Source organism: Geotrypetes seraphini, chromosome 8 (assembly GCF_902459505.1).
Source record: "Geotrypetes seraphini chromosome 8, aGeoSer1.1, whole genome shotgun sequence".
NCBI lineage: Eukaryota > Metazoa > Chordata > Amphibia > Gymnophiona > Dermophiidae > Geotrypetes > Geotrypetes seraphini.
Genome location: NC_047091.1, coordinates 53,003,345 through 53,017,382, shown reverse-complemented (window position 1 = coordinate 53,017,382; position 14,038 = coordinate 53,003,345). Strand labels below are relative to the sequence as shown.

At 41.8% G+C, this 14,038-nt stretch overlaps 2 protein-coding genes across 4 annotated transcripts in view; one reads left to right on the top strand and one right to left on the bottom strand.

Moving 5' to 3' along the window:
* The window catches only part of SIPA1L3 (signal induced proliferation associated 1 like 3), a 485,058-nt gene extending 474,256 nt beyond the window's left edge, over positions 1 to 10,802 (bottom strand). Inside the window, 1 exon segment of the mRNA XM_033954455.1 lies at positions 10,250 to 10,802. The gene's annotated coding sequence lies outside the window, so the exon portion shown is untranslated.
* A 178-nt stretch (positions 10,803 to 10,980) lies between these two features.
* Positions 10,981 to 14,038, top strand: part of WDR87 (WD repeat domain 87) — a 103,580-nt gene continuing 100,522 nt past the window's right edge. For 2 of the 3 annotated variants that reach the window (XM_033957272.1, XM_033957270.1), the window contains exons 1-2: positions 10,985 to 11,098; positions 11,206 to 11,495. The gene's annotated coding sequence lies outside the window, so the exon portion shown is untranslated. Of the gene's footprint in view, positions 11,099 to 11,205; positions 11,496 to 14,038 lie in introns of all 3 variants that reach the window. The other variant, XM_033957271.1, reaches the window with a different exon arrangement.

Here is a 14,038-nt window from a genome sequence, read left to right as displayed (position 1 = left end):
CACTTAATTAGACATATTCCATTATTTATAAACACACAAAGCCGACTTCCTGCAGCTCCATCAGCAGCACTTCAGGAACATTTTAATACAGCCTGTTAGAACATGCACTTCAAAAGCAGGGGGGATCAGAAGAGCTCACCACCAAAAATCTGTCTGAAAACAAGTATCAATGCACTGTTCATGAGCAAGGAGACAAAACGCACCACGACAAGCCTAAACAAAGCCATGCCGTTATTAGTCCCCACTGATCGGGTTACCTCAGCATACTAAAATAGTTTCTTAGTGACTACAATGATCAGCTTGGTTTGGCTAGGCTAGACTAGAGATTAGAGAATGACAGGGGGCAAATATGTCCCTGTCCCCACAGGAACTCAAATTTTCCCGTCCCTGCAAGTTTTGTTGCTGTCCCCCATCCCATTCCTGTAAGCTCTGTCTTAACCGCACAAGCCTCAAACACTTATGATTTTAAAGCGTTTGAGGCTTGTGCAGCTCTTGCAGGAATGGGGCAGGAAAAGAACTTGCCAGGATGGGAAAATGAGTTCCCATGGGAACGGGGAAAAATTTGTCCCCATGTCATTCTCTACTAGCAATGTCTCGACTACCATTGGAGCTTAGGTCTTACAATATTGCAGAACTTAAGACAGGCAACAAAACAGCAGCAGATTGATGGGGAATAAATTTGGAATTTTATTACCATTTAAAATCATTAAAGAAAACCACATACAAATACTTAAAGGCCCACCATGGTCATGTTTCGCCCTCTCAAAATATGCATATTTATTTACCACCTGTTTTTAGTAATTGGTCTTATGATTTCAACAATGTCTTACATACGAGCGTTTTTGGCCAAAGTCTGTAGCTTTATGATTTGGTGGGGGGGTTTTAAATTATTTATTTACATGTACTATGAGATTAATTTTTACTAACATATTTACAAAGATTAGGTTCTTACCTCGATAATCTTTCTTGTAAATATATCTAATAGTCCTGAATGTTGGGTCATGCATCTGAACCCGCAAATTGTTTGCAGAATGAAAATCACTCATCTTTCAACTCCACCTCCTTCCCAGAAGGCTTGCACCTGCCGCCTCAGTTTGTACAAAAGCAGTCAAGAACCACTGTAATAGAAGGCATCACCGGAAGGAGGGCAATGGGGAGAACTCCCCAATAATATGCTTCTGTCTGCTCTGAAACGAGTATAACATTATCAAAATTATGAAAAACTAACATTTATGGAGCTCATAGCTACTCACATGTCCTGCTAAGAAGCAGAAACTCACGACATGATATCCCCTTTATATTTTTTTTCATCTCAGCTGAGAGTCAGAGAACTTCTTCAGTCAGACACAGACTAAAATTAAAATCAAAGGCAGGTAAAGCCACAGGGTGGGGCTTCAAGACTACTAGACACATCTATAAGAAAGAAGATTATGAAAGTAAGAAACTAGTCTTTCTTTCTAATGCATTGGGTCTAGTAATCCTAAACGCTAGGGACGTACCAAAGCAGACCCCTGAGTCTTGGACGGGACTACTGAGCCTGGAGGACCCAAAAGCAGCATCCCTCCTGGCTGTCACACCAACTCTTAAGAGCCTGGTAAAGACCATGTAGCTGCTCTATAGATCTCCTCGGATGAGGCTGCTTGAGCCTCCACCCATAAAGTAGCCCACTCCTCTGCTGGGGTGTGCTTTCAGCGCTACTAGCTGCTGCTTACCACAGCCCACATACACGGAGAAAACTGCCATTTTAATCCATCTGAGTATTGAGGCTTTGGACGCAGACCTGCCTTTCTTGGTCAGAACAAAAAGCTAATCAGAGACTCAAAAAACTCACTGGTAACTTCAAGGTAGCAAAGAAGTACTCTCCTGACATCTAGCAAATGCAATATTTTGTCCTTTTCCATCCACCCCATAGACCGAAAGGAAGGCAGGGACTACTTTTGGTAGAAAGGACAGAACCATGTGCAAGGACAGCCCTGCTTCTGTAATCTTAAGAAACAGCTTCCTGCAAGAGAGCTTGTAACTCAGAGACTCATCTTGCAGATGTAAAGTGCTACCAAGAACACCATCTTGATCGTCAAATCTAAGAGGGAAGCCTCCTGTAGGGCTCATAAGAAGCTCTACTGAGACATTACAAAACAGCATTAAGGTTTCAGGCTAGGAATGGTAGATGCACTGGAGGGCGCAAACTGATAGTCCCTTTAAAAAATCTTGCCACATCACAATGAGAGTCCAGAGAGGCGCTTTCTTGCTGAGCTCGGAAACATGAAAGGCCTGCTAACTGCACTTTCGGCAAGACAATCGACAGGCAAATCTCAAGTCCCTCTTCCAAAAATTCTAGGACTAAAGCTCCACACTGATCTTAGCACACCACTGTTGGAAAGTTTTCCAGACCTTGGCATAGGCTGCCATCACCAAAGGCTTCTTGGCTCTAAGCAGAGTAGAAAGGACCTCCGTGTATCCCTTCCTTACTAGTGAAGCCCGCTCAAGAGCCTTACCATAAGCCCAAAGTGTTCTGTATTCTCTATGGGGATTGGGTCCTGAATCAGGAGATCTGTCTAAGACAACCCGTGACCTTCGTCTCTCTGTAGATGAACTAGGTCTGCATATCACGGTCTACAGGGCCAATTGGGCACCACTAGGACACCCAGCCCTGGATGACTCACGATCTTGCGAATGACTCAACCTAGCATGGGTCACAGGGGAAATCACAAGAGCCCTTTCTCTGGCCACAGCTGGACCAAATGCATCCAATCCTATGCTTCCAGGCTCATATCTTCGGCTGTAAAAGCAATCCACCTTTGTGTTTGCAGCTGAGGCCATGAGATCCATCAATAGGCGCCCCCACCACCAAGCAGTGGCATCAAACACTTGTGAGGACAGCAACCATTCCCCTGGGTTGAGCATCTGCTGACTGAGATAGTCAACCTATATATTCTCCACTCCCGCAACGTGTGCAGCTGAGCGAGCCTGCAGATGAGCTTCTGCCTACCGAAAGAAAAATTGAGCCTCTAAACTTAATGGGGAATTCCTGGTGTCACACTGTCCGATAACACCCCGATTGCCTTGTCTTCCAGGAACTTCTCCAGTGCCTCCAATGCCAGCTGAATGGCTCTGCGTTCGAGGCAATTTATGGACTATTTTGCTGGGTCGGGGACCAATGACCCTGAACTGGGTGTCCGATGCAATGACCTCCCCAACTGTAAAGGTTGGCATTGGTCATTAGGATCGCCCAGGAAGATATACGGAGTAGCATGCCCTTTGAGGAGGAAGGTATCTGCAGCCATCACTATAAGCTGTACCTCACTTCTGGTGTCCACAGAAGTGGTTGCTGAAGCGAGTCTGTCTGAGGAGACCAGCAGGATAGAAGAGAGTAATCCTCCCCTCTCAGATATATTGTCACGACTTGCATATCTCATCTTTTTCTTAATGTAGCTGCAGCCAAGTCTTGGTAAATAGCAACTTAATTGGCCTTCCATTTATAGTCTAGAATGAAAAGGTATAGTGGCTGTGTTAGTCCACTCTTCAAGGTAATATGTAGAAATAAAAATAAAGGAAAATATACCTTTGTTTAAAATCCTTTTAATTTTTTTCCTTATGGTTTTATTTCTACATATTACCATTTATAGTCTTGTAACTTCCTTGCAGCATAGAAATTTCTTCCTTAACTTTACATCCTGTCTGTCCAAATTAGATTGCAAGCTCTTCTGAGTAGGGTCCATCTATTGAATGTTAAATGTACAGCGCTGCGTATGCCTTTCAGTGCTATAGAAATGATAAATAGTAGCAATAGCTTGTGAGGCAGATTACATCATCTCTGGGTACATTTTTAGCCAGATGACCCCCAAGGCCCAATGCGCCCTTTCCATACTGATTTCCGGCAAGGGCACATCCAGTCCACATGCCTATCTTAAAATGGCTCCACATTTATCACTAGAGACCTGTATCGCATCTTTAAACACATCCTCATCCGGGACTCCCCTGATTCTTAAATTGCACCGTCTAGTGTGGTTCTTCATGTCTTTGAATTTCTCCCATAAATCTGCTTCACTTTTGCGTAACATGTCCAGTTACTGATACATATCTACCAGGTCCAGTGTGACTTCATCCACGCAATCCTCTATATCAGCTGGGCGGTGGGTCTGCTCCACCATTTCTTGTTTGAGGTCAGCTACTCCTTGTTTAATATCAGACTGCATAGATTGCATCTGCGCTTTGAGGTCCAAGAGCAATGCCTTCAGCACAGCCGGCTCCTCTCCTCCGCACGCTCCTATGTCTTCGGGGGCAATTTCCAGATCACTCCCTCCCTCTGCCATCTTGTTCACCTGCGGCGGACTAGAGCACGTCTCCTTTTGTAATCCAGTTTTCCCTCCCATAAAACAGTAGGTGTCTAATTTGCATCTCATGAACATTGCTATGTCTGTATCACTTCCAACAAGTAGCTTGTATAGAGGAATTGATGATTTGTTAAGAGTGTTCGCTAAATTTTAAGGGTGGCTCCATCAAAGCTTCCCTTAAGGGGTAACTTGCCATGGCGGTGATGTCACAAAGTTTAAAGGCCAAGTACTTGACCACTCCTTAAGTTTTACATTTTCTACCTCTCCCCTTATTCCATCTACTCAAACTGCCCTTACAGCTGAAAGTATAGCTTTGAACAAGTGTGTGTTATATACAGGTTGTCATTTAAAAAACACACACACAAAATAGAAGTAACGCTTCAGAGTTTTGAGCAAAAGTATTCTCTCTTCCAGCTCTTAAATGTAATTCTGAAAATAAATCAAATAGTAAAGTAATTAATGTAAACCACTTTAGCATCACTTAAACTTTCTCATAGCTCACTATAAATCAACGTCCAAATAAAACATTCTTTCACTAATCCTGAAAAATCCTCAAGCAAGAGCAGCTGTCCAGAAACCATTTAGTAAGCATAAAACTTTGTCTTTTAATGGGATTGGTCAAATTTGCTCATTCTTGTTCTGTTTTTTTCAGAACGTCTCTCTTACTGCAAGGGCTAATGAGTCACTCACTCTAGCTTTTAACTATTTAATCAAATCTATCATTTCCCCCCTATCTATTCCAGAATGCATATACCCAAAACTCTATGTTTAAAGAGTACTTATCAGTCAGTAAAAACAAAAAGGGGTTATTAAGGCAGCATCTGACAAGCCCATGCTGTAATACTAAAATTCTATTGCTAGCTCATGCCACTGAGCCCCCTTTATTCATCCAGCAGCTGTTACTCAGACATGCAGCCAACACCTCCAGGCAAAAATACACACACATAACCCACGAGTCAACGTCTTCCTTGCATATCATTTCATGTAGTATCTGTCTCACTGATAGGAATCTATTCCAACTGGCTCTGCATTATCACTAGAGAATGACACGGGGGATACATTTATCTCCATCCCCACAGGAGCTCAATTTCCCTGTCCCATCCCCACGAGTTTTGTCGCCGTCCTTGTTCCATTCCTGTAAGATCTACCTTAACCGCACAAGTCTTGAACACATGATTTTAAAGTGTTTGAGGCTTGTGTAGCTGAGGATGGAGCTTGTAGGAGTGGGGCAGGGACAAGAAAAGAACTTGCAGGGACGGGGAAAAAATGTGTCTCCGTGTCATTATCTAATTATCACCACCCCATCACACATTGAGGGGTACATTCAAAAGAACATCCAAGTCAGAATTGGGACATTCTGCTCATAATGATATTAAAAAAAAAAAAAGTGTATATCCATCTCACAGCCATTTTCAAACAGGAAAATTATTGCGATTTCCAATTCAAAAATATGCGAGGACGTTCTTGCACCGAACACTCCAAAATGAATAACCGAATACTCCAAAATTAACAGCCATTTTCCTAAATCAACTATCCAAAATATAAATGCAAAAAAGCAGACACAAAAACATCTGGCATCATTTGCACAAAAATGGCAACAGTGCAGTGAACTTTAAGCAATGGGACCCAAGTATAAACCCCATCTTAATTCCTTTATTTATTTATTTCATTTTCTTTACTGTTCTCCCAGGGGAGCTCAGAATGGTTTACATGAATTTATTCGGTTCATAGACAACGGCGCGAAAGACAAAAGCGCGCGCTGACAATTGAGCGCAGCGCGCGCCGCCGCACCACTCTAAATTACAGTTTTTAGGGGCTCCGACGGGGGGTTTTGTTGGGGAACCCCCCCAGTTTACTTAATAGACATCGCGCCGGTGTTATGGGGGGTTTGGGGGGTTGTAACCCTCCACATTTTACTGTAAACTGAACTTTTTCCCTAAAAACAGGGAAAAAGTGAAGTTTTCAGTAAAATGTGCGGGGTTACAACCCCCCACACCGCCCCCACAATGCGGCACGATGTCTATTAAGTAAAGTGGGGGGTTCCCCCCACGCCCCCCCCATCGGAGCACTAAAAACAGTAATTTAGAGCGGCGCAGCGGCGTGCGCTGCGCTCAATTGTCTGGGCGCGCCTTTACCCCGGCGCGCTTTTGACCTGACACCATTTATTCAGGTACTCAAGCATTTTTCCCTGTCTGTCCCAGTAGACTCACAATCTAACTAATGTACCTGGGGCAATGGGGGGATTAAGTGAAATGCCCAGGGTCACAGGGAGAAGTGTGGGTTTGAACTACTGAGCCACTCTAGAAATTAAAATGTAGGAAAAGTGAGCCAAGTATAGGACAGTCAAGCCTTTGTGACATCACTGATGAGGTTGGATCTTAGGCATTGATGAAATGAGGCATTATGATGTCACAATGCCAGCTCTGGTTATCAGAGGCTGAAGCTTTTTGCACTACACTTCTCCCTCCATATTTGCGGTTTCAGCAATCATGGTTTCGATTATTCATGGTTTTTAGCTTGCTGGCTCCTCCCCCCAAATTACATCAGCTTGCATAGAGAAATCGCTGATTCCCAGCACTTTCTTCACCGTGTTTTGCCTCTCCTTCAGAAACAGGCCAGGTCTCCCACCATGTTATTCGCGATTTCACCATATCCACGATGTTTTTTTAATAGAAAACAGCGAACAACATATGAAAAAGTTATTTACGTTTTTTCTGTATTTGCGGTTCTGTTAATCCCCTATCACAGCGAATACGGAGGGAGAAGTGTATTTAATTTTCTATACTGTTCTCCCAGGGGAGCTCAAAACGGTTTACATGAATTTATTCAGGTACTCAAGCATTTTTCCCTGTCTGTCCCGGTGGGCTCACAATCTATCTAATGTGCCTGGGGCACTGGGGAGATTAAGTAGTTTGCCCAGGGTCACAAGGAGCAGTGTGGGTTTGAACCCACAACCTCAGGGTGCCGAGGCTTTAGATTTAACCATTGTGCCATACTCTCCCCACTTTATATGTTATAGTGAGCCCCCCTAGAACAGATAGAAACCTACTGTACCTAAAAGTTACACCACCACAATAATTATCATGCTAGCAGTGCAACTGCTATATATGCAGTTTCGCAAAAGTCTAAAAACATGGCTTTTCAAGCAGTCCCCGTTAGGGGCTGAAGGAGACTCAGACTTTATAATTAAATGTTTACTCTATAGAACATTAGTGGTTTTAGATGTTTTATCTTACATTGCATGTATATTTCATGTAGCATGTATAACTATGTAGAGATATGTTGCTTATAACTCATCTAAAACTCTGATTCGTGAGGATTCGGCAGCATATAAGATTTAACAATTTATGTTATGTTAACATAATATAAATTCTGGTACAAAAGGTATCTACATTCTAGGAGAGTTCACATATTTGTACAGATCTAAAAGTTAAATTGGGAGCTACACTTGGGTCCTATTGTTCAAAGTCCACTACACTACTCTTTACGCTTGCTCACTGCTCCATTAGGCAAGGGCATAATACCTGAAGCTGTCAGAGCCTGGCATCTCCATTGTCAAGAGTTCACTTCTCAGGGAGATGCTAGATCCCTTCACTGGTCAGCTGCTCAATCAGAGCATCTTTTTGTACCCTGGATGTGATTGAAACAGGTCTAGATAAAACCTTCTTTTTTGCCTTTGATGTTTCTTCCCATTCATTATCTCTGAAAGACATCCTAATTTTGGGCCCTCCCTAGTCCCACCCAAAACACACCCCCTTGTTAGTTGTGCAAGCTGCAGAGTAAAATATCCAAATTAAGCCTGTGCCGAATATTCATATTCAATTGGATTTGGCCTGAATATATTATTTGCATTCAGCAGAATAATGATTTAAATTCCAGTATGAAAAATCCAGGACTGTACTGTGCTAAGTGCAACTGAAATAAACACAATCTCCGATTTCATATTGCTTCTTTTATTATTCGTATTCAGTTGAATATTTTTTTTGTTATTTGTATTCAGCCAAATAGTAAAATATGCTAATCAGTACAGCTCTAAAAATTCTGGGTTTCGGAAATCACAAATTGGATGTTTTCGGCAGATGGATATCTTAAAATGGTCCAAAAAAAGAGAGTATTTTCTGCTTCAAAATTGACCACCATATTTTAATCCAAAATAATTCTGGTGCAACTATTTGTGGCTCTGTTAAAGATCATATCCATACACTACCAACATTTTTTCTATAAACTAACCCACAGAATTTGATTCTCTAGCCAACAGTTTCAAATATTATACCTTAAAAATAAATCTAACTTCAGATTTTCTGGACATCAAAAGTAAGCATCTTAATGGACATTTATTTAAATAAACATAACTGAACTATTTCAGATAAAACTCTGATGTACTACATACAGGTAGGAAACAAATGGAGCCCATTAAAATATGGGCTCAGTGTGTTAACACAGGACTTTCCTGCCTATATTTAAGGCACAAGTATTTTAAGGATTCTTTTTTCAGGTCTGCACAAATTTTTCCATTAGCATGCAGAACTTGAAAAATATAAAACATAGGAGCAATTACCACCTCCTATTTAGCTGGTGCTAAGTACTCCTTGTATTAACCCTGTGCTATGCAGTTAGCACATGCTAATGTGCACACATTAGCTGGATAAGGCTTTCCATGCCCAAGACGTACCTCCTCCTGAAAAAATTATGTACAATTAGCAAGCGCTTACAGGCAAATTACTGCAAAATGCTTTTATGCATTTTACAGTAAGCCTTTTTCTCTGCATTAGCACAATAAAAACATACCTCTTCACCTAACACCGCTGCCCTTGACCGATGGATTACAAAGAAATATAACTTGGTACCAGAACCTGGTATGTGTCACATAAGAAAAACTTGTATCGTAAAACTATTGTACTGTAACTATGGCAAAGCCAACCTGTAGACTGTCTGAGTGTCAATTAGGATATTATGTATATTAGTATTAGACCCCCCCTAGTATGTGTCTAGTTAGGATAAAAGCTTGTATCGTAAACTTGTACAGAAACTATGGCAAATCCAGAGTAAATCGTAACCAGTTAACTGTATACCATGTATATTTAATCTGTAACCCATTGGGATAGAAAACGAATTAAATAAATAAATAATGTGGTTTAGTAAAATGGCCCAAAGAATTCTAAAGCAGTTTGAGGAAAGCTGCCTTTATGAAGCTAGCCTAATAAATTTTCAGGATTAAGTCACATCCTTAGCCAATATACGAAGAAACGTTAAGTTTTAGCTTTGTTGTATATGTATTTCTTAAAACAACTTTTTCTTTCTAAACTTCAAAAACCAGGTTGATGTTCCAGTAAGTACAATATTAATGCAATCTCACAATAAAGCCTTTTCTTTTCTCAAACAGCACCCAACAGTTTGCAAATTTGCGTCAATAAAAAAGTTTTGCAGAGAAAAAAACCAAAGACGATAAACTTGCTCCAAGCTAGTGTATATACGAGTTTTTATACACATATACACACAAAGGTGTTCTGGGAGTTGTAGCGTTTGAGGTTTCACCATCACTAGGGTCAGTCTAACCCGGTGAAGCAAAAGACTACAACTTCCAGCAGGCCCCGGGGCGGCTGCAGTGTGCGATCAGGAAGAGAGCTGTTGCTCTTAACTCCTACAAGCAGAACCCCGCATTATTATACAGATATAAGTTTAAGAAATAATTAAAAACTGATTTTCTCCATATACATTTATACGTTAATAAGCAATCTTTTAAAAGGTTTGCGCTCCTTCCTCACACAGCGTAATAAAATTAAAATAACCAGCAAGTGTAGGAAATCTGGAGCAAAGGAGACTATTTTCTTGTTTATATAAACAAACTAGAGTGGGAGTAAATTGCAAAGAATTCCTGGGAAAGCGAAGCGACTGCGTACCCGAGGTCCCCTTACCTGCGCTGCAGCTGCTGCAAGAGGAGGAGCTGGTTTAACCCTTCTTCCCTCTGCTCCCGTCTTTTTTTCTCCGGGCGAGAAAACACAGTTTTAAATTCAAATCAAACAAAAATAAATAAAGCCCTCTCTGCATCGGCAGTACCGAAAGCCAAACAAACCGGTCGCCGCCGCAGAAGTCACTCCAGCCTTTCCCGATCAGACCTCGCGCGTGCGCGCGCACACACACACTCACACTCACAGCCCGGCAGCAACAGCTGCGGAACGGAACCCCAGGCCAAAAGCAAGGAGGCTGAGAGGGGGTGGGTCTATGGAGGCTGGAGCTCCTCCTTTTCCCCTGTATGGTCACGGATGGGTGAAAGGCACGGCCTCAACTGAGATCTATCCTACGGTACTGCTAGTGCTTACAGGCAAGGACCCGCCCAAACTCCTAGCCCGGCCCAGAACACAGCTATCCTGCAGCGCGCGTGGCCACCCCTTCCCATGACGTCAACGGCAAGCACGTCAACGGCTCGAGGGTGGGTACTTCATCTTCTGCTTCCCTGAAGCTAACGCTCATCTTGGCTTCAGTGGGTGGGGATGGGAGGGGTGAAGGGAAAAAGCAAAGTGGGTGGGGAAGGCCTCTCGAGTCCGTGGAACTCTTTGACCTTAGCCATCCAATCAACGCGACTCTTCGTTAACAATTGTCCCTCCTTCTGCAAAGAATTTCCCTCCCTCTCACCCTTAAAGGAAAGGACGGCTAGAAGCAACTGAGTGCGCAGTCGTAAGGAGGCGTTCCTTTGATTCTTATCCTCCAATCAGAGTCAAAGCAAGAGCGAGACGTGCCGTGGGCGTGTCTTAATTAAACTTATGGTCAGTGTTTTTGAGGGTTAATGATCGCTTGAGTTGGAGTTTGGCTAGAGCTAAGCCCATGTAGCCGCCTGCCGGAACAATTCTTTCTTTTTTTTTTTTGTTTTCAGGTCGAGTTTCCCACACCCAGAGTTCACAAAAAGATATTTTTGCTTACTTGGAGACACAATCTCACTGTTCCTACTGTGCTTGGGTGTAGTCCAGCCGGATAATTCCAGTAGGCCGGAGGAGATTTGATCTGGGGCTCAGTCAACCTTCTTGGACCAGACACTGCTCTCACACTTGAATGAACAGCCAAATCTGATGTAACTGAATAAACTGGAATTCTTTTATTTAACTTGCTGTTGAATTAACTACAGAGCTCCAGTATTTATAACTTCTTTAAAGGCTTAAACAGCAGGTACAAAGGCATTTCATAACAGTTCTCCATGCGTCCTACTCTTAATTTATCTTTTGGAGGTTTTGTAAACACTAGGGTAGGGCTAGATGCACTAAAGTCTCCAATTGTGTAACAATCGTTGCTAAACCAGTTTGACCCTTTTTTAAACCCAGATATGCTAACTGCTGTTACCTGGCTACCACATCTTCTGGCAAAGAATTCCCCCTCCACCTTGTACTGGAACCCCTACCTACTCCTTACTGTACTCTCCAAACTCCAATGACTTCATTGTTTGTAACTTCTGTTTAACTGACTTCCTAACTTCCACGACTTCTTCATTTGTAACTTTGTTTAACTGATGTGAACCGCCTAGAACACTCTGGGTATGGCGGTATACAAAATAAAAGTTATTATTATTATTATTTGTTACTTTTAAAACCAATAGGAGGAAATATTTTTTTAATTTATTACTATGTAACTTCATTGCGTGTCCCCTAGTCTTTGTAATTTCAAAAGAGTAAAAAATCAATTCTCTTTTACCCATTCTGTACCACTCAGGATTTTGTAGACCTCAATTATGTCCCCCCTCATTCATCTCTTTTCCAAGCTGAAGAGCTCTAACTTCTTTAGCCTTTACTCATATCAGAGTTACCTTTCTAGGAATCTGAAATTGATTTGTTTTCCCTTGCAGTAAAATGTTATTTTCCCATGTATATACCTCCAATACTTTATTTAAACACTGTGGAGGGGCATAATCGAAAGAAACGTCTTAAGTCCGTTTTCGTCCAAGTCGCAAGTTGTCCAAAGTAAAAAAGAGCTTAGGACACATTTTTGAAAAATATGTCCAAATTTTTTCCCGTTTCGAAATCGTCTAACGTCCTGCTGATCTGATCGTCCAAGCCGCTAAATCGTCCATCTTTATAACCACATTTTCATCCAACTTTTCATCCAAGTCAAAAACGCATAGAACAAGCCCTGTTGGACATGGGAGGGGTCTGCAAAGTGATGGCACCTAAATAATGGGGTACCTTACAGGGCACTGCTGTGAACTTCATAAAAAGGGTGCATGTCTTCTCACTACAGCTCCCTTATAGGGCATGGTGAGCCCACCAAACTACCTCCAGAATCCCCCAGACCCACTTATCTACCACCCTAAGAGTTCTTATGGTTGCAGAAGCTACTTATAAGGGGTTTTAGAGGTGCATAGGGGAGTGCACATGTTTCAGTATCAATGCAGGGATTACAGGGGTATGGGGCCTCCTCTTCATGGATCCCTAACCCACCCCCAAGACGGCTTAAGACGCCTCTGTGCAGGACGACTAAGCTTTCCTATGCCAGGCTGCCAGGTGATGATGGTCTGAAGGCTGAATTTTAAAGGTGTGATTAATATTTTTATGGGGTAGCAGAGGGGTCGGTGATCACTGGGGTAGTGTGTGGGGGTCTGTAAGTATTATGTGTTTGAAGTACTTATTTGGTGATTTTAGGTGGGTTTTTGTGACTTAGACCATGTTTTAAATGGTCTAAGTCACAACATCTAAGTTCCATCGATCCTGTGCTGTATAAATTTCAGTTGTACATGCAGTACGACTAAGTCTAAGCCTGCCCACGTCCCGCCCTCAACATTTCTCCTGACACGCCCTATTTAGCTATGGTCGTTCAGCGGTACTATGAAGGCCTAGGTCGTTTTTAAACACGTCCAAAACCTGTTTCGATTATCGGCACTTGGACGTCTTTCGTTTATGATCATCCAAGTGCCGACTTAGGCTGGTTTTTTGAAGTTTTTCTCTTTCGATTATGTATAGAAATAGTGATATCTTTACAGACTTTAGCAAGACTACAATGAGCAGCTAATGCAAATAAATAAAACAAAAATATATAATAAAGGAGAATAAATACAGAAATATCATGAATAGAACTTTGTATTTCAGTCAATATAACATTTGAATTCTAGAGCAAAACCAAATTATGAGGCTCATTTTCAAATAAGAAATTCAAAAAATAAATTGCACAAAGGGGCTGATAGACATTTTTCTCACCAAACCCTTATAATTTGCTATTTTCAAAACCCATTTTGTAGACAGCTTTCTATGCTATTCATCTGCAGTATGCCTAATTCTCAAAGGGGTGTGTAGGAGTTTATGATTTGAACATTTTTCTGCAATAATTAAACATTTAAGAAAATATTGATATTTCCTGATAGTTTTGTTGTTCTTCTATCTGTAAAACACTTAATAAACAGATTGAACTGAAAAAAAAAGAATACGTCCAGGTCATAGTTTGGATGTTTGGGGCTAGACCTGTATTAACAACCAAAAATGGCGTCCAAACTAACCAGATGACCACTGGAGGGAAAAAGGCATGAACCCCCTCAAACTCCCCCAGCGATTATTGACCCCATCCCAACCCCCAAAGATGTGAATGAAACAGTGCATACCTGTCTGTATGACAGCTTCAGATGTTATGGGCAGCCCTGCTGGCAGAAATGCAGTTAGAAGTCTTCCACTCAGCTTAGAGGGAGCTGGTTGGCATATATCCTATATTTAACACCTTTAACTGAAGGAAAG